The 26538-nt window shown below is 44.9% G+C and overlaps 1 protein-coding gene and 1 pseudogene across 4 annotated transcripts in view; one reads left to right on the plus strand and one right to left on the minus strand.

Annotated features, from left to right (window-relative positions):
* Positions 1 to 26538, minus strand: part of LOC148040538 (3-ketoacyl-CoA thiolase 1, peroxisomal-like) — a 215272-nt gene that overhangs the window by 85663 nt on the left and 103071 nt on the right. The window lies entirely within an intron of this gene.
* Positions 689 to 26473, plus strand: LOC148040540 (uncharacterized; annotated as a pseudogene).

Below are 26538 nucleotides of genomic sequence, written 5' to 3' on the forward strand. Positions count from 1 at the left end.
TCTGCGTCTTTGCCATGACATTGTAACTTGTAGTACTTAGAACCTCTTCACATGATGGCTTAGATTGTCGTCATGTCTCTTGTAATCAAGTAATCTTGTACTTTTTTCGTAATTAATACAATTACCTTTTACAAAAAAAAAGAGAGAGAGGCTTGGGGGACAAAAAAAAGAAAGAAAGAAGGAAAAAAAAAAGAGAAAGAAAAAAAGAAAGTTGTAGGCTTGAAGGAGAGTGGCCAAAAAGTGCCTATTTTCGTACTAAATCGTACGGATACGTACCGTACAGATCAGTCCGTACTACCTACGGAGACAACCCTTGTATAAATCATCATATCAAAAGTCTGAAAACATCTAGTATGAAAATGTATGATATTCATACTTGACGTTTTTTTCCCATGAAAAAAGAAATTGCTACAACTTTCCCAATTTGACAATTTCTTCCTAGCGCCCTATTTGCAGTAGTTTTCGCCCAAGTTCCCTACATTTCTTCTACTTGTGCAGCCTGCGTGGTCAGCTTTCACCCTGCACGTTTGCAACCAACAATATTCAGACTTCAGCAATTAGTGTGTGCAGGAATTCAGCTTCACAAGAGGGCAGCGTGTGCGGACAGCAGTGTGCTCACTGCTGAGTACTCAGCCCTGAGTACTCAGCCCCTTCCTCTCTCTCTCTGATCTCAGTTTTCAAGGTCCTCATGGTTCAAAAGCAAGGAAAAGAGTGGAAATTTGTGACTGAATTGCAGAAATTAAAGAATGGACGGCGTATTATGCAATGCAAATATTGCTCCCACACATGGAATGGTGGCCATGCTCGTATTCATGCCCACATCTTGGGGCTGAAGGGATGAGGGATTGATAAATGCTCTAGTGCGCCCCAAGATGTAGAAGATACAGTTCGTAGATTGCATGTAAGTGCTCCCATGAGTTCACAAGATGCGTTGGATGCAAAGGTTTCTAATTTGGGAGATGCATCAGAAAGTGCTAGTGCCAATGTGACTGCTTGTTCCTCTCAAGCTAGTGATGCTCATGGAATAATGCCTAAAAAGTGCAAAGCTAATGCTAGGGAAGGCCCCTTGTTTCAAAGTTGGGATATATAAGCAAGGAAAGAGGGATCAATTGCCCTTCGTCAGTTCTTTCATGCAGAGGACATTCCTCATTGAAAGGTGAGGAGTTCTTACTTTCTTGACATCGTGAAGGCAATTGGAAATGTTGGCCCAAGCTTCAAGGCCCCTTCATACCATCACTTCGCACTAAAGAACTCGATAATGAGGTCAAATGTGTGCAAAGAGATTTTCTTGATCTCAGAGAGAGGGAAAAGATATGACTGTAGCATTGTTTGTGATGGATGGTCTGATGCACATCATCGACCCATTATCAATGTAATGGTTTCATGCATATTTGGTTCCACATTCTTGCAATCAAGTGATACAACTGGTGAGTATAAGTCACGAGAGTACATCTTTGAAATTCTTAAGAGTGCCGTTCTTGAAGTGGGGCCTCAAAATGTAGTCTAAGTGTGCATGGATAATGCAACCAATTGTAATCGTGCTGGTCACTTGGTTGAGCAAGAGAGGCCAACCATTTTTTACAACCATTGCACATGCGATTGGCTTGACTTGTTGTTTGAGGATATTGGAGAAGAAGAAGCCATACAAGTTGTGACATTTATCACACAAAAAAATATAGTTCTTGTTGTGTGTAGAAAGTTCAGCTTAAAAGAATTGTGTAAACCATCACAAACTCGCTTTGCATATATGTTTATCATTTTGGCAAACATGTTGGATGAGAGAGTCTTCAATGGATTGCGCCACATGGTTGTTAGTGATGAGTATTGCAGAAAGAAAGTGAGCAGAAGTGCCAAGGCTTTGCAGGTTTCATCTATCGTCTTGGGTCCTTCATTTTGGACCAATGCCAAGATGATTGTAAAGCTATGTGCTCCAATTTTAAAGATTTTGCATCTTGGTGATAGAGAGGGTGGCACTATGGGGTTGCTGTATGAGTCACTGATCACATGATAGAAAATATTGAAAGTCTTCACGTTCATGCTTCCAAGCTATAGCAAGTCAAGGCACTTTGTGTAGACCAATGGAATATGATGCAATCTCCATTGCATGCTGTTGCTTTTGTGCTCCATCCTATTTGGAGAGCAAAGTATCCTGACAACAACAGAGAGGTGACTAAGGGTTGGAGAAATGTAGTTGAACCTGTTTCAAACTATCATGTAAGTGCTCAAGGGAAGTTATACAATGAGATGGATAAGTATAAGTATGAGTCAGGTGCATTTACACGTCCTATTGCAAAGGATGAGAAGAGGATGGATTAAGGTGTGAAGTGGAGGGAAACTTTTGGGGCAAAGACACCAAATTTGTAGTGCTTGGCACTTAGGATATTGTCTCAAGGCCCTTGTGCTTCACCATGTGAGAGAAATTGGAGCACATTTTCTCTCGTTTATGCAAACAAAAGGAACAAGCTTAAGCCAAAGAATACAAAGAAGCTTGTTTTTATACATATCAATTTTTGTCTCATAAGCAAGCTGGAAGAAAGAGAATTTAAGAAGATAGAAGTGACCTTGGAAATGCTAAACAAGGAAAAGGATGATGAAAGGCTACTTGCTTTGCAGGAAATGAGAGAGGAAAATGATGAAAATTCAGCTCCAGTGACAGTAGCTACATCAAGTGCTAGTACTGTTGGGGTAAAAGGCCCTTGGGCCTGCCTGTGTACACTGACCGCCCATATTCTTTATTCATATATATGAGATAGTGCAACAAGTTTGTCATATCATTCTTGAGAGCACCTACATTGTGTGTGCTCTTCTCTCCTGCATCTTCCTCTTCTCCTCCACTGCCATTGCATCCCCTTCAACTGGTATCAGAGCTTTGGATCATAGCTTGATCGTGGAGCTTGGCCTAGCATTACTTCAACCCGGATTAAAGACCTAGAGCTTGAAGCTTCAATGCTAGCCCTGGCTTCTTCCCTCCGAGGTAAGATTTCATCTCCCACCTCTCCCTGGCCCTCATAGGCTCTTTGCAGGTGTTCCTTGGCTTCATTGGGCACCTTGTATGCCCCCATTTACCCCCCTTATCCTCAAGATAACTAGCAGACCCCACAATAGCAGCTCACATTTTTTTGCGCCTATTTCAAAATCTAGCTCAAAATTCCCATTTTTTCTCATATCTCGGGCATCCAAAACCCGATTTAGGCAAGGTAAGAGTCTAACTTGGGATTTTAGCACGCTCCGGACACAATGGCGATGTCAGATCTGCCAAATTTTGATCAAGGAATTTTCTGCAACAGATTTGAGTTGATTTACAGCGAGAAAATGTCATGCTCTTAGCTTATGTGATGCTCCCAAGGCTTGGTATTTGATGCCCAGATGCTTTGAGGATGTTTGCCCAATGTTTTGAGATGCTTTGGGACTTGGTTTCAGCTTCCATAGCTCAATTTATGCAGGGATTTACTACTGTATATTGTTTTGGCAGCAAGGTTTTATCAGGGACGGCTTATGCATAATGCTATTTGTTGGCACTTGGGTGCCTTGTTGGATGTATTGATGCTTGATCATCATGGTTTATGCCGGGATATGCTATTTGAGAGCTATTGAGCCTTGATTTGGATGCAGACACTTCGTTGTTGGTAGGGATTTATGATACCTTGGTTGACAGGTTAATTTACCTCCAGTTTGGTTATGCCTATGGTCTACGGGCACTCTTGACTACTCGCATAGTTGTCAAGGTACTAAATGGTACCTTAAGATTTTATAAGGTACACTACAATATTAGTACGAAAAAAAATTAACTTCATTATTTTGAACTATAGATGATAGAACAGATGTTTAAAGTCTAAATAGCAATGCTATTGGAGTATATAAGATGAATACTTGAGGGTAACATGCCAAAACCTCTATGGCATATACCGCATGCGCAACATGTGCTATAACTTACAAGTACATACATAGGAGTGGATACATCATACATGAATGATCATACAAATAAGAGGCATGTATGCTTGAGAGAGAAGATTGAGAGAGAGGGAGAGACGAGAGAGAGAGAGAGAGAGAGAGAGAGAGAGAGAGATGAAATGACATGAGATACTTTATTAACGTCTACAAGAGACCAAAATGGCCTGTGAGACCAACAGTTACAAAATAAACCACCAAAGGTTTTGGTATAAGATTTATGAATTTTTTTATGGTTTTGTTTGGCATTGCTAAGGCTAAAGTAGCTACCGATGGTAGATTCACTAATTCGTGTACTCTCAGAAGGTACATTAGGTCCTAACCTAGTTTTATTAGCAATGTGTACTAATGCTTTGGGTTGGGTGGTGCAAAATGAGCTGTGAACAAAGGTAAAATCAATAGGATTAAGCTACTTGATGATTCTCAAATGGTGCTGAATTTATTTATTGATGACACTAACATATTGTGAAAAATTATGGGACATCAATTAGAAACGTTTGAAACTGCTTGAATACCTTATGTATGGCCTTTGGCTCTAGGATAAATCATAACAAAACATGTATGAGGAGTCTAATCAAGCTTCCACCCCCTTTCTTGGTTGATCGATCAAGGCTACAGAATCACCACCACCACCACCACAACAACAACAGTCAACAACCCAAACCACCACCAACAACAATAACCACACCCAGAAAAACCAAACAAAAAAAAGCTTGTTGTTTTGTACGAATTACAAAAAAAAGCTTGTTCTTTTGTACGATTTCATACGGTACGGTACGGTGCGAACCGTATAGTATGAACCAGTTCGTACTACGTACGAGTGCAACTATGACTACTCGGGATGATATGCTGATATATTTGGATGATGCCACTTTGATGTTTATGCTTCCGCATGCTTCTTGAGTAAAGAGTAGAGCTCAATTCTTGGTTCACTATCATTTTCTTTGCAGCTGGCATTTCACTTGACAAGGTTTATGCCCCGTGCTACCCATTATGGGACTGATGTCTGATGTGGATGCTTTTGGGTTCAATTGCAGTATCGCAGATATTTGGGCTTGAATCGACTTGCATTTGAGAATTTTGTGGAGCAGTTTGCATTTGGTCGGCTTATCACTTATGCAACTTGGATGCTATTTGGCCCTTAATGCCCTAATTATGGATCTTGGATTTACTTGGATGCAGATACATGTTTGAGCAATGCTTGCTCCATTGTCTTGGCAGTTGGTTATTGAGCTTTCATTGCTCATTGATACTTGGTTCTCTGCGGGTTACTCCTTGATCAGTGGACTTCTTGACAATGCTTGGGTTTAGCAGTTATGGCTTTGTTGCTTCTCTATTGCCTAGCTTCTATGCTAGTTGGGTTGCTTTTTCCCATACACGTCAGAGAGCAATTGCTCTTGATGCTTACCCGGCTATGCACTTTGTCTACTATCATGTACTTTATAGAGCCACTTATTTGGATGTTGTTATATAGATACTTGGGCTTTTCTTGGAGCTTGACTCTTGCAAGATTTTTTGCCTCTTGCCCGTCTTGGCTTGACTTGGCTTTTCCCAGATGGCATTATGTACTGCAAAGCTATGCTTATGCGTATGGTTATGGACTGATTTCATGGCTGAATGCCATATGCTCTTATGACAAATGTCTTATGCTTTACCGTACTGTGGTTGGTTATGTCATGCAGTTGGCTACGACTCTTCTTCATATGGGAGCTTCTGCATCCTTGGTTGATGCCTTTATGTCCTCTCGTCTGTTGAGGTTTCATGAGCCTTTGCAGCATGCTTCTACCCCTAATGTACCTGCAGATGATTGCCTTCATGAGCAAGTTCCCCCCGTTGGGATAGCCCTCAACTCCTTGAGTTACGTGGATGCTATGGATAGCCCTATTCATGATTACGTGGATTCCTTGTCGTCTTCTACACGTTCTTCAATTACAGATGTTGTATGCTTCCATTGTGGAAAGCTTGGGCATGTTAAAAGAAAATGTTTTAGACGGATTAGAGAGCAACAGAGACAGAGACGGACTCAACATGAGCAGAGAGTCAGCAATGCAACAGGTGTTACCACTCTTTTTAGTGGTGAGGTACATGCAGTCACCCATGATGATGCAGTTGAGCATGTCCTCCTGTCATCTAGTTTCCCTACAAATTTCTTGTTCAATGATACGACCTATGCCTCAGATTGGCTATCGGACTCTATGGCATCTTGTCATGTTACCCCTCATAGAGCATGGTTCTCTTCTTACAGGGAGGTTGACAAATGTATTGATTTGGGCCTTGACCAGACTAATGCTATTGTTGGTACAGGGGATATACACCTAACTTTGCCTAATGGGACTTCTATTGTGCTCCATGATATATTACATGTTCCTATGCTCAGTAAGAGCTTCATTTCTGTCAGTTAGTTGCGTGATGCAGGTTACTCTATCTCTCTTCAGGATAGGTCATGGAAGATCTATCATGGTTGCTTGGTTTTGGCTAGAGATTCTAGAGTTGGTTCTTATTACCCAATGCATGTCTCTCATGTAAGAGATTCTATGGTTGCAGTTATCCGGATACCACATGCATTGTTATGATATTATCGCCTAGGCCATATGCACCACAGAGAGATGGAGATCTTGTCTTGTTCAGACTCATTGTTGTCTCCTATGTCACATGCAGATCTTGATGCTTGCCATGATTGTTCTTATGGTCCTTGCAGAGCCCCGTTGGCTCATGGTGATCGTGAGAGGCATGATGCTCTAGATCTTGTCCATTGTGCAATTTATGGACCTATGTCTACCCAGTCACTTGGTGGAGCTTCGCATTTTGTGACCTTCACGGATCATGCTGCCCACCATGTTTGGGCTTTTTCCTTGGTACGGATTGAGGATGCCGCAATTATGCTTGATAGGTTTATGGATTCTGTTGGTTGCAGACCTAGGTGCTTGCAGATGGATTATGAGAGTTGTGCTATCTCTCCCAGCTTTCAATCCTATTGTCAACAATCTGGCATTGATTTCCTATGCCTACGGTATTACGAGATTGCTCATGGCCTGACTCTACAAGCAAAGGTTGCTTCTATGCTTACAACAACTAGGTTATCTTATGGCTTTTGGGCTGAGGCCCTTATGACGGTAGTCTACTTGCTTAATAGGACGTTGTGTCTAACTTTGGATGGTATTACACCACACGAGGCATGGAGTGGCATGAGTACCTCCTATCTTGAGGATGTTTGGCTGCCAGGCATTTGTATATATGCCAGATATGCCTATGTCACATAGATGTATCCTCCTTGGTTATGGAGATGGTGACTTTCAGGCTTACAGGTTATGGAATTTGAATGCCTAACAGGTTATACACAGCCATCATGCTATCTTTTATGAGACGCAAATATCTCTCAAGCCTCTTGATGCGCGTTCAGTGTGCTTTATGGTTGATGCTACATCCGTATATCAGTCTTCCGCTTCGCTAAGGCCGCATACTATCTTGAGACCCCGTCTGAAATGTGTCCGAGATGCTAGCCCTTCTTCTATGATTGACTTTGGAGAGTCTATGTGCTCTCAGTTGTCTCCTATGCACCCTGCTGATGCTATGCGCTACTCTGATGCTTATGCATTCGAGCCTTGCACTAATGAGTTGTGCTTGCTTCACGAGAAGCATTCTTGGATTACTCGGCTGTATGGAGCTGCGGGATTGCTCATCTCTTGGATGTCATGGACTCCGAGATGCTTGACTCTTATTTCACAAAGGTTCTTGCTTATTGCACAGCTCGCTTTTCAATTGGGTGTTGGGTGAGATGTCATTGGGGTAAAGGGCCCTTGGGCCTGCCCGTGTACACTGACCGCCCATATTCTTTCTTCATATATATGAGATAGTGCAATAAGGTTGTCATATCATTCTTGACAGCACCTACATTATGTGTGCTCTTCTCTCCCGCATCTTCCTCTTCTCCTTCTCCATTACCATTGCATCCCCTTCAAGCACCTCTAGTGTGCCACAAGATGAGATGAAGGATGAGGAGAATGAGGATGAGAATGAGAGTGAGGGTGAGGATGCTGGAGATGAAAATGATTCATGAGTCAACTTGAGCAGCACATGCCACAACAAGTCTACAATTCGGAGTCTTGACCCTCGTGTCTTCAATCTCTTGACTGGCCTCTATAAAGTCTAGAGTACTATGATGTATTATGAGTCATAACATTTTGAGATCTTAATGGGCTGATTATAATTTATGAGTCAATGAATCTCATGATTTTGTGATCTTTGTGGGCTGATTATAATCTCAAAATTCATAGTCCCCTTGTGAAAATTCAACATCTTTTATACTTTTTTTTCAAAGTTAAGCTTTTTTGAAATGTCTACAATTCATATTAAGGTTCAACTCATCATTCTTATATTTTTCTAGTCTTCTAAGAAAAAAATTAGGGTAACATATGATTCAACCCAAGGTTTGAATCATACTTTCATACATGTACATGTATTGAAGTATGAGCCATATGTTATCAACTATGCCCATGGCAGCTACCTCTTTACCTTAGGCATAGCATCCATCTCTTGGTCCAGCCGCGTAAGCAACAAACGATGGCTGCTTCCACAATAGAGGCTAAGAATTGAGCTTTTTTTTAAGGTACTCTATTTGAACAGCTTATTGGCTGAGCTTCAATTTCCATGTGACTCCCACCATTTTCTACTGTGACAACCAGAGTGCCATTGCCCTTGCAGGCAATCTAATCATTACACCACACACACACGCAACATGTGGCAGTCCACTTCCACTTCATCAAAGTGTAAGTTGAGCTCAGTACCATACACCTAGAGTTTGTGCCTTCATTCGACAACTTTGTAGACATATTGACCAAGGCTTACCAATTGGCTAATGTTGCAGTATATTCTACATAGGATCCGCTTGGGTACACCCTCCCCTACTCTTCAGATTGATGCATAGAGGGTGATTCTTTCTAGCTTTCCCTTCTAGTTTGAGAGGGGGCAGCTTTCTTCTCTTGGTGGTGACACGATGTTGTTTATAGTCTCTTTTTCAAACTTTTTTTTTTGTATATTGTACTTTGTTATTGAGAAATCGCATCATTCCATACAATTTCCCTTTTTCATCCCCATTTTTGGCTTTCATTTCCAGCCCCAAAAAGGCCTTCTAGAGCCTTCTGAGAGTGTCCAAGTGCCACTTGAGAGAATTCAGTGCACGAGACTCAAGACTTTTCGTGCCTATATATTCAACACCTCCCATTCATTCTTCACCACTCTCATTCACTTCTTTTTATGAGACCTATGAGAGTGCACAATGGAAGAAGGAACACGAACGTTCACACACACACACACACACACACACAAAGCTGATAATGAAGGAAGAAATACTACACTGACTGCAATGTATGCTGAATACAAAGATGTGAACTAATGAGTCACTACATGCAACCTACAGCGTCAGTGAGAGCACCAAATTAGGCTGAAATGAGTGGCAGTACCAATGTCAAAGAGAAACGGGAGCAATGTGTGCTTTCACCTGCAAAAGAGAATGTGAAGAAGAATGACTAGGGGGAAGCTATATATAGCCCCATCTCCCCAAAGCTAGCCGACCTACTGGCGGCCAGCATAACTAGCCAACTTGGCCCCAAAAAATGGGCCAACATGCACAAAACCGCCCTAAAAGGGCTATTGGCCACCGAAGAAGAAAATGCAACCAAACACACATCCTAAATAAACTAACAAAGATCCTCTGTCTCCTGCCAGACTCTAACAGGAGCTCACAACCAAGAGATGACAGACTGACATGCTAAATAAGGCAAGCTAACACCCCCTCTCAAATCTTGGGAGGGTCTGAAGACCTAACAATCTCATGTGATGAAGAAAAGAAGCCTTGGGCAAAGGCTTCATGAAGAGATCAACCACATTGTCCTTTGTGGGACAGTAGGCCACCGCCAACTCCAAATCCACAATCCGCTCTCAAACATAGTGGTATTGAACCTCAATGTGCTTCGTGCAAGCATGAAACACCACGTTCTTAGCTAGAGCAAGGACACTGGTTGTCCACGCGAAGCTCCATAGGTCCTATCTGTGGAAAGCCAATCTCCGCCAACATACGATGGAGCCAAACTGTCTCCATAGTGGTCAAACATAAAGCTTGATACTCATCCTCTGTAGAAGAAATGGCCACAGTAGGTTGCTTCGTGGTGCTCCAAGAGATAGCTCCCAAGCCAAGGGAGAAAGCATAATGTGTAGTGCATCGTCTCGAATCCACATCACCTGCCCAATCCAAGTCACTTCATCTAGAAAGAGTAACCCCCTCTCCATATAGGATCTCATAAGATTAAGTCCCCTGCAAATACTAAAGAACACGCAAGGCTGCCGCCAGTGATCATGTGTAGGAGTCGTCTCATAAAAGAAGACAACAAAGCCACCACAAAAGAAATATCCGGCCGAGTGTGGATTAGCCAGATAAGAGAACCAACAAGGCAGCTGTAACGGGTAGCATCTGGAAGGGGTTCCTAGTAGCCTACCCAATCCATCAAAGGGGATGCCAGGTGGACAAGAGGGGTCCAAGCTGCAAAATGTTGAAGCCAGGAGATGTGAGCTATCAAACGCAAAAGAGAACAACCTAGATAGTGCTGATTGATGAAGAGGAGGGCTGCTAGAAGATGAAATAGATGGCAGGCTACCCAAATTCAAGCATTCATGGGCTCTAAGGTTGACAGCAACTAGAGGAGGTTGCCAATTGTGGAGAAAGCACTAGGATATCAAATGTGAGGATGCACGGCATGGAGATGATGATGTCAGTTGTGATGATGACTAATGCCAAGATGGATAAGAAGCATAGATTGCCAAATGGAAGCATTTGGAGCCTAAGGAAGTAGTCACCATTTGTGGATGATGACGCGAGACTAAGATGAGTTGTCGCTAGGGTGGAGAAGCTCACACTTGCAAGATGGGCTCCAAACGCAAACCTGATGCTAAGGAGACCGGGCACTTGAAGAAGATGATGGAAGGAGAGGGGCGAGAGAGATGATGGTCTTGTTAGCCTACCTTATTTAGCATGTCAGTCTATCATCTCTTGGTTGTGAGCTCCTGTCAGAGTCTCGCAGGAGACATACGAGCTCTGTCAATTTATTTAGGATGTGTGTTTGGCTGCATTTCCTTCTCGGGTGGCGAGTAGCCCTTTTAGGGCATTTTTGTGTAGGTCGGCCCATTTTTTGGCGCCCAATCAGCCAGTTTTGCTGACCACCAGCAGGTCGGCGGGCAGCTTTGGGGAGATGGGTCTATATATCACTTCCCCCCAATCACTCTTCTTCACACTCTCTTCTACAAGTTGCAACACACCTTGCTCATGTTCCTCTCCTACATTGGTGCTACCACTCATTTCAGCCTGATGTGGTGCTCTCACTGACGCTCTAGGCTGCGTGCAAAGATTAATCAATCCACATTTTTGAATTCAGCATACATTTCAATCAGTACAGTATTTCTTCTTTCATTATCTGCTCTCTCTTTTTTTTTCTGTAAAAAGAGTATATTAATGTATGGAGATATTTACATCAGGCCTTTAGGCCGACCAAACAGGATGGAAACAACTGTAATGAAGCCAACAGGCTATCAGAACAACCTACTACATGAGTAGCACTAATTAATCACACAAAAAGGACAGCTGGAGTAGAGCGAACAATAACCAGCCAGGGAGCAGCAATATCAGGAAGAACCAGGTCGGCTGACATCATAGAAGTCCCATAGCACTAAACCACGAACACACGCCACATGCTCATGAATGCCTGATGCTGAATCAAATATAAAGGCATTCCGAGTACGCCAAATATGCCACAATGCTATCCATCTAAGGAAATGGAAAAAGGCAGGAATAATCTAAATGCAAAGAAGACATAGAGGACATATTTCCCATAATCCACGAACGAGTTGGTATGTGGTGCTAAGTTGCTGAGGACCACACTCGGGAAATAAAACTCCAGATCAGTCGACTAACAGGGCAAGAGACAAAGAGGTGAAGCAATGTCTCATCACATGTAGTGCAAAATACACAACGACCAGCATAGATCTTTCGAGCGCAGAGCACATCTCCCGTTGGAAGACCCCCCAATAAGCAGCCTCCACATGAACACTTTACCCCTGATACGGAACCTTGGACTTCCAAAGCTGGATGAATCTTTCCCGCCACTTTTTTCTGCTATCCCGAAGATGCCATAATTTATAAACTTTCCTAGTGACCCATCTCTTGGCTTCCACCATCTAATAATATATTTGATTAGCTAACCTTTTCTCAAAATCATCCGGAAGCACTAACATCCAGTCATGCCATGGATACAATGGTTGTAACATAGACAAAGAAGAGAACCTCTGAAGACTATCTTGTATGGACGACCAAATGTCATTATATCCGCGAAGCACCCTAAAGTGCTAACGAATATGCCTTAAAGAATAAAGTCATGACTGCCCAAGAATAACACCATCAAGGACTATCTACAACCCCAACCAAGCCATCCGATTAAACTTGTCTTGCTGCAAATCTTCATGCAGCCAATCCAACAACCTTAACAATGCCAGTACTTCTCCTTGCAGCGAGTTCTCCTCCTTACGAATATCAAAAGGGCGCCAAACTGCAAAGCGTAGCACTTCTTGCCAAGATCCAATCAAATGAGAAAGAAGAAAGGACCAGGAGACCTTAATAGGCCTCATGGAATTAAGCATGTACCACCAAGCAGCATGAATAACCGTGCTACCATGACACATGCATGTCTTTTCTATGAAAATTTATGCTCTCTCTCTCTCTCTCTCTCTCTCTCTCTCTCTCTCTCTCTCTCTCTCTTTTTTTTTCATAAAAGGTAATTGTATTAATTACAAAAAAAATACAAGATTACTTGATTACAAGATACATGCTGACAATCTAAGCCATCATGTGAAGAGGTTCCAAGTACTACAAGTTACAAAGTCATGGCAAAGATGCGGAGGAAATTGCCATATGCCAGGGACGTAAGTCCTCCCTAGAGAGCAAGTCAAAATGCTAGTGATCTCTCTCTCTCTCTCTCTCTCTCTCTCTCTCTCTCTCTCTCTCTCTCTCTCTCTCTCTCTCTCTCTCTCTCTCTCTCTCTCTCTCTCTCTCTCTCTCTCTCTCTCTCTCTCTCTCTCCGTAAAAGATAATTGTATTAATTACGAAAAAGGTACAAGTTCACATGATTACAAGATAACCATGGCTCTAAACCATCTTGTGTAAAATCTCAGTACGAAACCACAAAAGAGTTACAAAAGTCATGGCAAAGACGCAGAGGAAATTGCCATATGCCAAGGAAGTATGTCCTCCCGAGAGATCAAGTCAGAGTGCCGAATGAGATCTATCTGCCAATGCAAGAGACTTTTAAGCCTCGCAATATGTCCCAGAACATTAGAGGCCGAATCAAAAAGAAAGGCATTCCGAGTGGTCCAATTGTGCCAGCATCCCCAGTATCTAAGAAAGTGGAACAAGATCTTCATATGCAACTGTGCCGGTGTGGGGTATTTTGGCCGTATAAAAACCCAATCAAAAGGGCTTAGCAAAAAACCAACCATAGCTCGCCAAACCGCTGACAAGAGCAACCAGATATTCTTCTGTAGAGGACAAGAAATAAACCGATGACGGGCCGATTCCACAGTAGTGGTGCAGAAGAAACAATTGCCGTTAGAGATTCGACGCTTGGAAAGGGCCGAGGCAAGAGGAAGACCACCAATCATCACCCTCCAAAGAAAGACCTTGCATTTGAAAGGTGTCTTGTTTAACCAGCCCTCCATCACAGTTGCTTTCCACCATGACTGAGATTTCCGCAATCCCCATACAATATTAGCTTTAGTAACTAGCCATTGATGGTCTTTAATCAGAAGATGATACACCTGGTTAGCTGAGGCCTTTTCCTAATTCAACCGACCTGCAAGGTCCCAGTCCTGCCAAGGACGATCCAAAGCAAGGGCAGGAAATGGTTGCCTGCTCTGGAACAGTAACCTAAGTTGTTCCCATAAATCACGGTATCCACGAGGGAGTCTAAAAAGCCTCCTGGCTGTGCGAAACGATATCAAGACATTACGACTGGCAAATGTGGCATCTGCAACTGAAGTCAAGCCCAAACGTGCCATGCGGTTAAATTTTGGTCTGAGCTCATGTTTACCTTCCCACGAAAGTAATCGCGATACTACCAACAATTCCAGTTGAAAAGAGTTAGTATACAAGCGGTCCTCCGCTGGATGCCAACATGCCTTTTGGAGAACCAATTTCTAGGAGCAGACCAAATGAGCAAGCAGAGATGAGGAAGGACTAGAAAACCTCAAATCTGCATTAAGAACATGCCACCAGGAGCTCCGAATTTGTGTATTACCATGCACAAGCCCGTGATCCTCAAGAAAATAACGGGCTATAACGGCCCACGAGTGATATTCCACGCACATGGCACGAAAAAGATACCAACGAAGAGCCAGCATATGAGTTTCGACATCCAAAATAGCCCCACCACCCATGCGCTTGGGGGTACATGTATGCGACCAAGAAATCCAGGAAATGCCTGCATACAAGGAATCCTTCTTCCATAACAAGAAATGAATGGGCTGCGTAAGAGCATTCAAAGTAGTAGTAGTCCACGGCAGCAATGGCAAGAAATATGTGATCATTGGCAACATAATTGTCTGAGCCACTTTGAGGCGAACATGGAATGGTCAAGCCTGCAACTTCCAATACAAAAACTTGGCTGCCAATTTCTATGAAATCCACTCTAGTAGTTGCTTTGGCCGAACATCAACACCCAAAGGGTACCCAAGATGCCTAACAATGGAACCACGAGGAACAACCTGTCCCTGCCAGGCCAATGACTGTAAATTGAACTCCGTGCAACTGAGAATGGCTGATTCGAAAGCATTGCTCTGAAGACTAGAAGCATGACCAAAGAGCGTCCAAACATCTAATGCTTTGCGAAGATTGTCCTTGTCCACATACAAAATCATGAAGCTGTCATCAGCCAAAGATTGACTAATGAAGTGCTATCCAAACGGAAGAGACAATCCAGCCAGCTGAGTAGAAGCTACCATAGAAGATAACATTGAAAGAACCGGATGAGTCGCAAGGGCAAAGAAGAGAGGACTCAAAGGGCAACCCTGTCTCACAGAGCGTGCAAGGACAAATCGCTCAGTAACACCACCATTTAGCATAACTCGCGAAGAAGCCGCAGTACTAATGGTGTAGATCAAGCGGGACATCCGAGTACCAAAGCCCATAGTAGACATAAGTTCTACAATAAAAGACCACTCAAAATAATCAAAAGCCTTTTCGAGATCCAATTGAATCAATACCACTTGCTAATTAGAGTGCCTTGCATAGTCAATAGCCATTTGCACATTCAAGATATTATGCAGAATATTTTGACCCTTAATGAAACCGTATTGAAGAGGATGCACAATGGCCGCAAGATGCTTGTGGAGCCGATTCACCATCACTTTGGAAAAGATTTTATACATTGAACCCATCAAAGAAATTGGTCTCCAATGTTTCAACATTGACGGCGAGGGAACTTTTGGAAGCAGCTTGTTAAGACCTTTCCATGAGGAAGGCATGAACCTCGTTTCCCAAACCTGCTGAAACATAGTCGTCAATGGTTTCACCAGTTGGGTAGCAGAAATCTCAAAGAATTCATTGGTGAGACCATCCCAACCCAGACTTTTATCCTTGGGCAGGTGTGACAAAACATCCATAACCTCTGCCTCACAAATATCTCTCTCCAAAGCAGTTTGCATATCAAGTGGAACCTGATTGCGGACCAGATCATAGAAAACTGAGCGTGCCTGACTAACTTGGTCAGAAGGGGAAGGAGAAGAACCAAGAAGGTCTAGAAAATAATTCCTGCACATGTTCACAATGGTCTGAGGATCGATGACCATTCGACCTTCTGGATCCTGGAGTCTAGTCATATTTTCTCGAGCAGGAGATGCATGTAGAGCTCGAAAGAACTTATGAGTCTGACAAGCACTATCTTGCAAATTTTGAGTCAAATTTTGCAATTTGGCCTGCTAATAAGATTTCAACTCAAACTCTTTAATAAGATCAGCCAAACGCATCGCCAGTGACAGCAAAAATACATCATCTGGAGTGTCCATCAACAGAGAACGAACCAAAGCCAATAAGTCCTCCGCTGCTTGTCGACGCCGCCGACAAAGAGAGGCATGATGGATCCCATACTGCCGAGCAACCCGCTGCACATTAGAGAGCAATCGTTCAAAAGCACCATTGCCCTCAGAGGCGAAGTCCAATAAAAATCTATCAATCAATTGCTGCATATAGTCCTGAAAGATGGAATGCTTCAAATAGGACAAGTTGAAACACAAAGGGAGTCTATCTAGAAATTGCTTAAAAGGTGCAATGGGTTGTGCAAGTATCTCAAGCTGTAGAGGGAAATGGTCCGACAAGGCATATTGCTGCAATACTTTCATTTCCAGCATCTCAGGAAGAAAATCATCATCCTGCATGATTTACATGCGGTCCAACCCGCGACCATGTAGTTACATACTGCGCCGAATGAGAAGTAAACCCTGTACAAGAAGGGTGTAGCCAAGACCAGAGATCTTGCTTAAGTACCGCAAGAGCAAACACATTCCACATACGACTTTCCGGAGCGTCCATCACCGAATGCTCTGATATGGACTGTGAAGAATCAACACACATATTAAAATCCCCCATCAAAAAACCCCGTCTGCTAAGTGACAAGGAGGTCTCCAAAGTATTCCAAAGATCCCGACGGAATAAAGGGTCATTCGGAGCATAGAGGCCCAACAACCATAAGATCTCTCCTTCAAATAAAACTTCAATTACCACAAAACGGCCATGTACATCATTTTTAATAAGAACAGGCTCATATTTCTCATGTACAATCATAAGCACCCCAGAATAATGCATGGCATGTATCCCTGCATAAAACAAGCGAAATCCATGGCAATCCACAACTTTTCCTGCTTCACCATGACTCTTATGCTCAACAGCACATAAGACCTCCCACTGATTCTCATGCAATACAGTCCACATGGCATGTTGCTTATGGCGAGAACAAATGCCTTGCACATTCCACCTGGCTATCTTCACGTGTATTCAAAAAGAAAATCAGGAACGAGGCATAGCTTGCCTCAATTTAACCTTTTCTGCGAGAATGTCAAGGACACCCTCATCCAAAAAATCAGCCAATAGGGCAAAAGAATTCTGATGGCCAGCTTTAGAGGTAGACGGAATATCCACTGTCTTGAAGATGGAACGGGGATAACGACGATCCCATGGGGTAATCACATTACCTCTAGTATCAAACGCCAACATAGCAGGTGGGCCCTTAGGACCGTCCGTATATACTTTTCTAGTAGACTAATTACGGGGAGCAGAAGAAACCATAGTATGAGCAGTGGGCTCTGAAGACAACATTTCTTTCCTGCGCATATACTTGCGCATGGAATCTTGTGAAGAAAAAGGCCCAGTATCCGTCAGGCCAGCATCAAACCTTTTACCTTTTTTGGGACGTACATCTACCCAATCATTTCCACGGGAATCCAAACCCGAAACATGTTGTTTACCTTTATCCAAAACTTTAGGTGGCTGGGTTGCATCCTGTGACGGAGCATCAAGCATCATATCTTCCATGGGCCGCCCAAAATGCTCGCATCTGAAGATGGTTGCTTCTCTGGGCATTCGGCCATAAAATGCCCCAATTTTCCACAGGAAAAGCAGTGCCCTGCAAAGTTGCCCCATTTCAAACGAAAGTGCAAAGGATGCATGCCAGAGCAATTAAGACGTAACCAAGCAGGCCTTTTCCTAGCAGTGTCCCATAACATACACAAACGGTTACAATTCATGGCCCTTAGGCTCAGGGGGACCAGAATAGTGCCCACAACGGCCATGGCATCCTGTAACAGTGGCCAATAGACAGCCGGACAATTTTCCACTTCAACCCACACCGGGCATTCACGTTGAAGCAAGCGCTGAAAATCTCCCATTAGGCACCATGGCACAACATGGACCAAACAGCGATTAAAGAACAATGGCAGTTTAGACAGGATCTCAACACGGTGCTTCTCAGATTTCAACAGCACCTCATAGAAGCCTCAGGGCCCAACAAAAATCTCCTCAACACACTTTCCTTGTAGCAGATTGTGCAGCCACTGGCGAATATGGAAAAGCACTGGGATCCTGCCAGTGAAGAAGAGTATAATAGCACGGTCATAAAATACCAAAAATGAACGCAAGACATTTTTCGAGTCCACCGTGGCTTCCAGAACATCTTCAGTTCCAGAGTCAGAAAAAGCTTCGTGATTATGTTGGACATAATCGCCAAGCAGAGTGTTGGCAAACTCCAGCAAATTCTCCCAGTCAACATCTTGAGAATCCACAAAATTAGAGGCAACCTAAGCATAAGAACGTTCCTGATGATCCATTGTCTCTTCCGACGTATGCTTGGTACATTTGCCCGCAGGCTGGAAGTCAGGACCAGGAGGCATCTCCTCCGTGCAAGGAACCATATCCTCTGGTTCCTCTGTATCAGAATCTGGACCAAGGGCTGCCACCATTTGGTCGATAAAAGCCATATCCAGACCAGCCATGTTGTATCACCACTTGTGCAGGTCAGATGCAGAGCCAGGAGCTCACGGACGGTAGCAACGAACATAGGCCTCTCTCTCTCTCTTTTTTTTTTCCCTCGTAAAATGTAATTGTATTAATTACGAAAAAAGTACAAGTTTACTTGATTACAAGATACATGATGGCACTAAGCCATCATGTGAAAAGGTTCCAGTACTAAGAGTTACAAAGTCATGGCAAAGATGTAGAGGAAATTGCCATATGCCAGGGACGCAAGTCCTCCTGGGAAAGTAAGTCAAAATGCTGAAGAAGATCTATCTGCCAATACAAGAGACCCTGAAGCCTAGCAATATGCCGCTGAACATTACAGGCGGAATCAAAAAGAAAAGCATTCCGAATAGTCCAGTTATGCCAACAGCCCCAATATCGAAGAAAGTGAAACACGAGCTTCATATGTGGCTGTGCCAGTGTTGGGTATTTGGGCTACACAAAGACCCAATCAAAGGGCCTTAGCGAGAAACCAACAACCGCTCTCCAAACGGCTGACAAGAACGACCATATTTTCTTAGCGATAGGGCAAGAAATAAATCGGTGACAGGCGGATTCGACACTGGTGGTGCAAAAGAAACAGTTGCCGTTGGATATTCGTCGCTTGGAAAGAGCCGAAGCAAGCGCAAGACCCCCAATCATCATCCTCCAAAGAAAGACCTTATATTTGAAGGGTGTCTTGTTCAACCACCCTTCCATCACAGTTGCCCTCCACCATGACCGGGATTTACGCAATCCCCATAGAGCATTAGCTTTAGTAACCAGCCATTGATGATCTTTAATCAGAAGATGATAGACCTGGTTAGCGGAAGCTTTGCCTAAACTCAGCCAACCTTCAAAGTCCCAATCCTGCAAAGGACAATCCGAAGCAAGGGCAGGAAAGGGTTGTCTGCTCTAGAGCACCATCAAAAGCTGTTTCCATAAATGCCTGTATCCACGAGGGATCCTAAAAATCCTCCTGGCTGTACAAAATGATATTAACACATTGCGACTAGCAAGGGTGGCATCCGCGACTGAAGTTAAGCCCAAACGTTCCATACAATTGAATTGTGGTCGAAGCTCTTGTTTACCTTCCCATGAAAGTAACCGCGAGACTGCCAGCAAATTCCATTTGAAAAGAATTAGCAGCTAAGCGATCCTCCGCCGGATGCCACTGAGCCTTCCGGAAGACAAGTTTCCAGGAACATACCAAATGGGCAAGCAGTGATGAAGAGGAACTAGAGAATCGAGAATCGGCATTAAGAACATGCCACCAAGAACTCTAGATTTGGGTATTGCCATGCCGAAGCCCATGCTCCTCAAGGAAATAATGGGCTATAACGACCCACGGATGATGATCTGAGCACATGGCGCGGAAAAGAAACCAACGGAGGGCCAGCATGTGAGTTTGGGCATCCAAAATAGCTCCTCCACCCATGCGTTTGGGGGTGCACGCATGCGACCAAGAAATCCAGGAAATGCCTGCATGCAAGGAATCTTTCTTCCATAACATAAAACGAATAAACTGAGTCAGAGCATTCAGAGTAGTAGTAGACCAGGGCAGCAAGGGCAAGAAATATGTGAGCATCGGCAACATAATTGTCTGGGCTACTTTGAGGCGAACATGGAATGGCCAAGCCTGAGACTTCCAATATAGGAACTTAGCCGCCAGTTTCTGAGAAATCCACTGTAGAAGCTGCTTCGGGGGAACATCAACACCAAGGGGTAGCCAAGATGCTTGACAATGGAGCCACGAGGCACAACGATACCCTGCCAGTTCAATGACTGCAAATCCAACGCCGTGCAGCTGAGAATGGCTGATTTCAACGCATTGATGCCGGAAGCCTGACCAAAGAGAGCCCAAACATCCAATGCTTTGCGAAGGTTATCCTTATCCGCCCGCAGAATCATAAAGCTGTCATCAGTCAAGGATTGACTAATGAAATGTTGTCTAGAAGGAAGCGACAATCCAGCCAACTGAGTGGAAGCTGCCATATGAGATAACATCGAAAGAACTAGATGAATCACAAGGGCAAAGAAGAGAGGGCTCAATGGGCACCCCTGTCTGACAGAGCGGGCAAGGACAAAAGGCTCAGTAACGCCTCCATTCAACATGACTCGCGAAGACGCCGCTGCACTGATGATGTAGATCAGTCGAGACATCCGATCACCAAAGCCCATAGCAGACATAAGCTCTGCAACAAAAGACCAGTCCAGATAGTCGAAAGCCTTTTCCAGGTCCAATTGAATCAGTACGACCTCCTGATTAGAATGCCTTGCATAATCAATCGCCAGTTGCGCATTTAATACATTGTGCAGAATGTTTCAGCCCTTAATGAAACCATATTGAAGAGGATGCACAATGGCAGGGAGATGCTTGTGGAGCCGATTCGCCATTACTTTGGAAAAGATTTTGTACATAGAACCCATTAAAGAAATTGGGCGCCAATGTTTCAACATAGACGGCGAAGGAACCTTTGGAAGCAGTTTAATAAGTTCTTTCCATGAGGAAGGCATAATCCCCGTTTCCCACACCTGCTGAAACAAAGCCGTCTATGGTTTCGCCAATTGGGTAGCAAAAACCTCAAAGAACTCATTGGCGAGACCATCCCAGCCAGGACTTTTGTCCTTGGGCAAGTGTAACAAAACATTCATAACCTCCACCTCACAAATATCTGACTCCATAGTGGCTTGCATGTCCTGCGGAACCTGATTGCGGACCAGGTCATAAAAAACTGAACGGGCGTGAGTAGTTTGGGCTGAAGGTGGAGAAGTGGAACCAAGAAGGTCAATGAAATAATTCCTACACATATGCACAATAGTCTGCGGATCAAGGACCAGGTGCCGTTCTGCATCCAGGAGTCTAGTCATATCCTCTCTAGCAAGAGAGGCATGGAGGGCTCGAAAGAACTTATGAGTCTGACACGCATTATCTTGCAAAGTCTCTGTCAGATGCTGCAATTTGGCCTACTGATACGATTTCAACTGAAACTCTTGAATAAGATGAGCCACACGCATTGCCAGTGCTAGTAGAAATGCATCGTCTGGAGTGTCCACCAAGCAGAGAACGGACCAAAGCCAGCAAGTCCTCCGCTGCTTGCCGACGTTGTCGACAAAGAGAGGCATGATGGATTCCATACTGCTGCGCAACCCGCTGCACATTAGAGAGCAATCGTTCAAACGAAGCAGCGCCCTAAGAGGAGAAGTCCAGTAAGAATCTATCAATCAATTGCTGCATATAACCCTGAAAGATTGCATGCTTCAAATAAGACAAGTTAAAACGCAAAGAGAGCCTCTCCAGAAATCGCTTAAAAGGTGCAATGGGTTGTGCGAGCATCTCAAGCTGCAGAGGAAAATGGTCCGACAACGCATATTGCTGTAATACTTTCATTTCAAGCATCTCAGGGAGGAAATCATGATTCTGCATGATGTATATGCGGTCCAGCCGCGACCATGTTGTTGCATACTGAGCGGAATGGAAAGTAAACCCTGTAAAAGACGAGTGCAGCTAGGACCAGAGATCTTGCTTAAGAACAGCAAGAGCCTCCGATGTGGACTGCGAAGAATCAACACACATATTGAAATCCCCCATGAAGAGGCCACGTCTGCCAAGTGACAAAGAAGTCTGCAAAGTATGCCAAAGCTCCCGGCGCAATAAAGGATCATTCGGAGCATAGAGGCCAAGTAACCATAAGATCTCTCCGTCGAATAAAATTTCAATCACCACAAAGCGGCCATGCACATCATTTTTAATAAGAAGAGGCTGATATTTTTCATGTACAATCATGAGCACACCAGAATAACGCATGGCCTGTGTCCCTGCATAGAACAGACGAAAGCCATGGCAATCCACAACTTTTCCGGCTTCACCGTGACTCTTGTGTTCAACAACACACAAGACATCCCACTGTTTCTCATGCAATACAGTCCACATGGCATGTTGCTTATGGCGAGAACAGATTCCTCGCACATTCCACGTGGCTATTTTCATGTGTTTTTTGTAAAAGAAAATCAGATACGAGGTATAGCTTGCCTCGATTTGACCTTTTCTGCGAGAATGTCCAAGACTCCCTCATCCAAGAAATCAGCCAACACGGCAAAAGAGTTCTGCGGACCAGATTTGGAGGTAGACGGCATATCTGCTGTCTTGGGAATGGAGCGGGGATAACGACGATCCCACGGGGTAATGACATTGCCTCTGGTATCAAAAGCCAACTTAGCAGGTGGACCCTTTGGATGATCCGAATACACTCTCCGAGTGGGCTAAGGACGGGGGGCAGAGGAAGCCATCGCAGGAGGAGAGTGCTCCGACGGCAACATTTCTTTCCTGCGCATATAAATACGCATGGAATCTTGTGACGCAGAAGGCACAGAATGCTCCATGCCAGCAACCACCCTGGTACCTTTTTTTGCGCGTACTTCAACCCAGTCTATGCCACGGGAATCTAAACCCGAAACCTGTTGTTTACCTTTATCTAGAGCTTTAGGTGGGTGAATAGCATCCTGCGACGAGACATCACATACCATATCTTCCATGGGCAGCGCAACATGCCCAGCATCTGAAGTGTGTTGCTGTTCTGGGCATTCGACCATGAAATGCCCTAATTTTCCACAGGAAAAGTAGTGTCCTGCAAAATTGCCCCATTTCAAACGAAAGTGTAAAGGATGCATGCCAGAGCAATTGAGACGTAACCACGCACGCCTTTTCCTAGTAGTGTCCCATAACATACACAAGTGGTTACGATTCACAGCCCTTAACCTTGGAGGGACCAGAACAGTGCCCACATCAGCCATGGCGTCCTTCAACAATGGCCAATAAACAGCCGGGCAGTTTTCCACTTCAATCCATACAGGGCACTCCCGTTGCAGCAGGCACTCAAAATCTGCCATTGGGCGCCATGGTACAACATGGACCAAACGGCGATCAAAAAACAGAGGCAATTTAGACAGAAGAGCAACACGGTGGGTCTCAAATTTTAACAGCACCTCAAAAAAACCTCGGGGCCCCACAAAAATCTCTTCAACACATTCCCCTTGTAGCAGACTGTGCAGCCACTGGCGAATACGGGAAAGCTGGGGGATTCTACCAATGAAGAAGAGTATCACCGCGTGATCATAGAATACTGAAAAGGAGCGCAAGATAGATTTGGGGTCAACAGTGGCTTCCAAAACATCTTCCGGTGCAAAGTCAAAAAAGACTTCCTGATTATGTTGAACATAACCGCCAAATAGAGTGTTGGCAAACTCTAGCAAATGCTCCCACTCAACATCCTGAGAGTCTGCAGAATCCGAAGCAACCTGAGCATAGGAACGATCCTGATGATCCATTGACTCTTCCGAAGTGTGCTTGGTGCGTTTGCCTGCAGGCTGAAAGTCAGGAGTAATGGGCATCTCTTCATTGCACGGAACCATATTGTCGGGTTCTTCGGTATCAGAGTCCGGACCAAGCGCTGCCACCATTTGGTCTATAAAATCCAGGTCCAGGCCAACCATGGTGTATCACTGCGTATACCGGTCAGAGGCCGAACGAAGATCTCACGGGAGGCAGGAATGTGCAGGCCGCTCTCCCTCTTTCTTAGGCAAAACGGACCCGGCAGACGAAGAAGCTTGGGAAGCGCGTGCGCAGAAACAGACGGCCACTGTGCAGAGAAGGCACGTCCGCACGCAGAGAAGGGCTCATTCCCTTTGCTGGCTCACGCTGTCGCACGCTCTGTGTGGTAGCTTGGGTGTGACTGGCTGCTGCCCCTTGGTGGCAAAACGGGCAGATCCGGGCGGGCAGCAGGCAGGGGGCGATGGAACGTCCAGGCAGAGGGCGAGCTCTCTCTCTCTCTGCGGTGCGCACTGTAGGTCGACCAGCTGTTCGCAGATAGGCAAGGGCAGGAGTCGAGTCGCAGGGCAAAACAAACCCCACGTTGGTCTGAGGGGAGAACGCAGGCAGCGCGTGAGGCAGAGGTGTACGTCTGCGGGTCAGGAGAGGCGTGTCAGATTCTCTCTCTCTCTCTGACGGGCACGCGTAGGCGGAGACAGGCGCGGACGAGCACAGGCAGTCGCGAACGAGCACAGGCAACGGCAACTAACGCGGCGCAGACAGGCGACGGCGGCGACAGACCAGACGAGCACGGAGAGGACGGGTCGACGGTAGGATTTCAGTCCCGCTCCCACCATCACGATCTTGTCTTAGGGTCCTCTCTCTCTCTCTCTCTCTCTCTCTCTCTCTCTCTCTCTCTCTCTCTCTCTCTTTGTACAGATCAGTGGGCACTCTCGTCGAGACGCTGCCTCTCTGACTGTCGAGCTTAGGATTTACAGCAGCCGGGCGCCTCTGTGTGTGTATTTGTGCAGATTCCGCACAACTGCAAAACAGGACGCAGCAGGGCTGCAGCAACAGGACGGCAACATGGCGCCTATGCAGAACAAGACGAGGTCAAGCGGTGAACCACAAACCAGCAGAGCGTGCGAAATTGGTGGGCGTCTACAGCGTGGCGCAACAGGAGATTGTTTGAAGGCGCAGGTCCAGGTGACTGTCAGGCGGCTCGTTCCGTCAGTAGGCTCAGCATGCGAGATGTCGAGGGCAAGGCGTGATGTGGACGTCAGGGCAGAACGAACCCCACGCAGGTCCAGGGGAGATCGCCCACAGCGTGCAATAGGCATGTCGCCAGGTCACAGGGGAGCCAAATCCACCATCGCGTCCTCTCTCTCTCTCTCTCTCTCTCTCTCTCTCTCTCTCTCTCTCTCTCTCTCTCTCTCTCTCTCTCTCTCTCTCTCTCTGTGTGTGTGTGACAGGGAGCTGACGCGACGGGGAGCTGGCGCCTGACATGACGGGGAACTAATGCCATAGGGAGCTGGCACGACGGGCGTGACGTGGCGGACGTGACGCTGGCGGGCGTGACGGGCGTGACGCTGACGAGACGGATGTGATGGGACATGAGCTGCGTGACGCTGGTGTGACGGGCACGACAGACAGATGCTGGCACAACAGGCGTGACGAGCCGGATGTAGACAAGACAGACGTGACACCAGCACACGTATCTGGTAGAGCAGTGTTCTTTGACGAATGAAGTCTGACGAATGTAGTTTGACGAATGCACTGTGACGAACGGACTGTGGCAGCAGTGACGAACGAGTGCTGTGGCAGCAGTGACAAATGCAGACACTCTCTCAAATTGCAGACACTCTATTAGACTGACATGAATGCAAACACTCTGAATGTATTGTGGCAGCAGTGACAAATGCAGGCACTCTCTCAAACTAACATGAATGCAGACACTGTGAATGCACTGAGATTGCAGATGTACTCAGACTAATGTGAACCTTGCATGCTGTGTGGACTGGAGACCTGTGTGATTTCAGACCGACACACATTAACATTTCATGCTACAGTGACAGTTTATGTGAGATTGATAGTTCTATGCTACATTGACAGTTCATACTACAGTCATATCTTATGATGCAGTCACATTGACAGCCTATGATATACTGATAGTTCATGCTAGAGTGATAGTTTATGTTACTGGTTTACTACTCTACTCAGATTGTAAACAGTTTTATGCTATAGCGCATACTATAATCACGATGGAAGAAACTGACAATGAAGGAATCACAAAACCAAACATGGAGACAATGTTTCATACACCGCCAAAGAACACGAGATACAAAACCTATGGGCGTAAAACCCGAGATTGGAATGTCTCTCCAGGGTCGAGTAGATATGGGAAGACATCCCGCAAAATTAATGAAACACTATATGAGGAGATGTTGACCATACTCCGTGCTGAAATACGTACCATGAGGAAGGAAATGGAAAAGGACATACAAGAGAGGGTTCGAGCTGAAATGATGGAAGAACTAAAAAAGAAGATGCAACAAACATCGGATGCACGCATGGCAGAGAAAGACTCATTGATCTCTAATCTACAAGAAGAACTAGAGGAATGCAAAAAAAACTAGACACACAAAAGGAACCACAAACCACACTGGAACTACAAAAAGAAATGGATGTTTTAAAAAAGGAT

Source organism: Lygodium microphyllum, chromosome 2 (assembly GCF_053477565.2).
Source record: "Lygodium microphyllum isolate KBCC chromosome 2, Lygodium_microphyllum_v1.1.10, whole genome shotgun sequence".
Taxonomy (NCBI): Eukaryota; Viridiplantae; Streptophyta; class Polypodiopsida; order Schizaeales; family Lygodiaceae; genus Lygodium; species Lygodium microphyllum.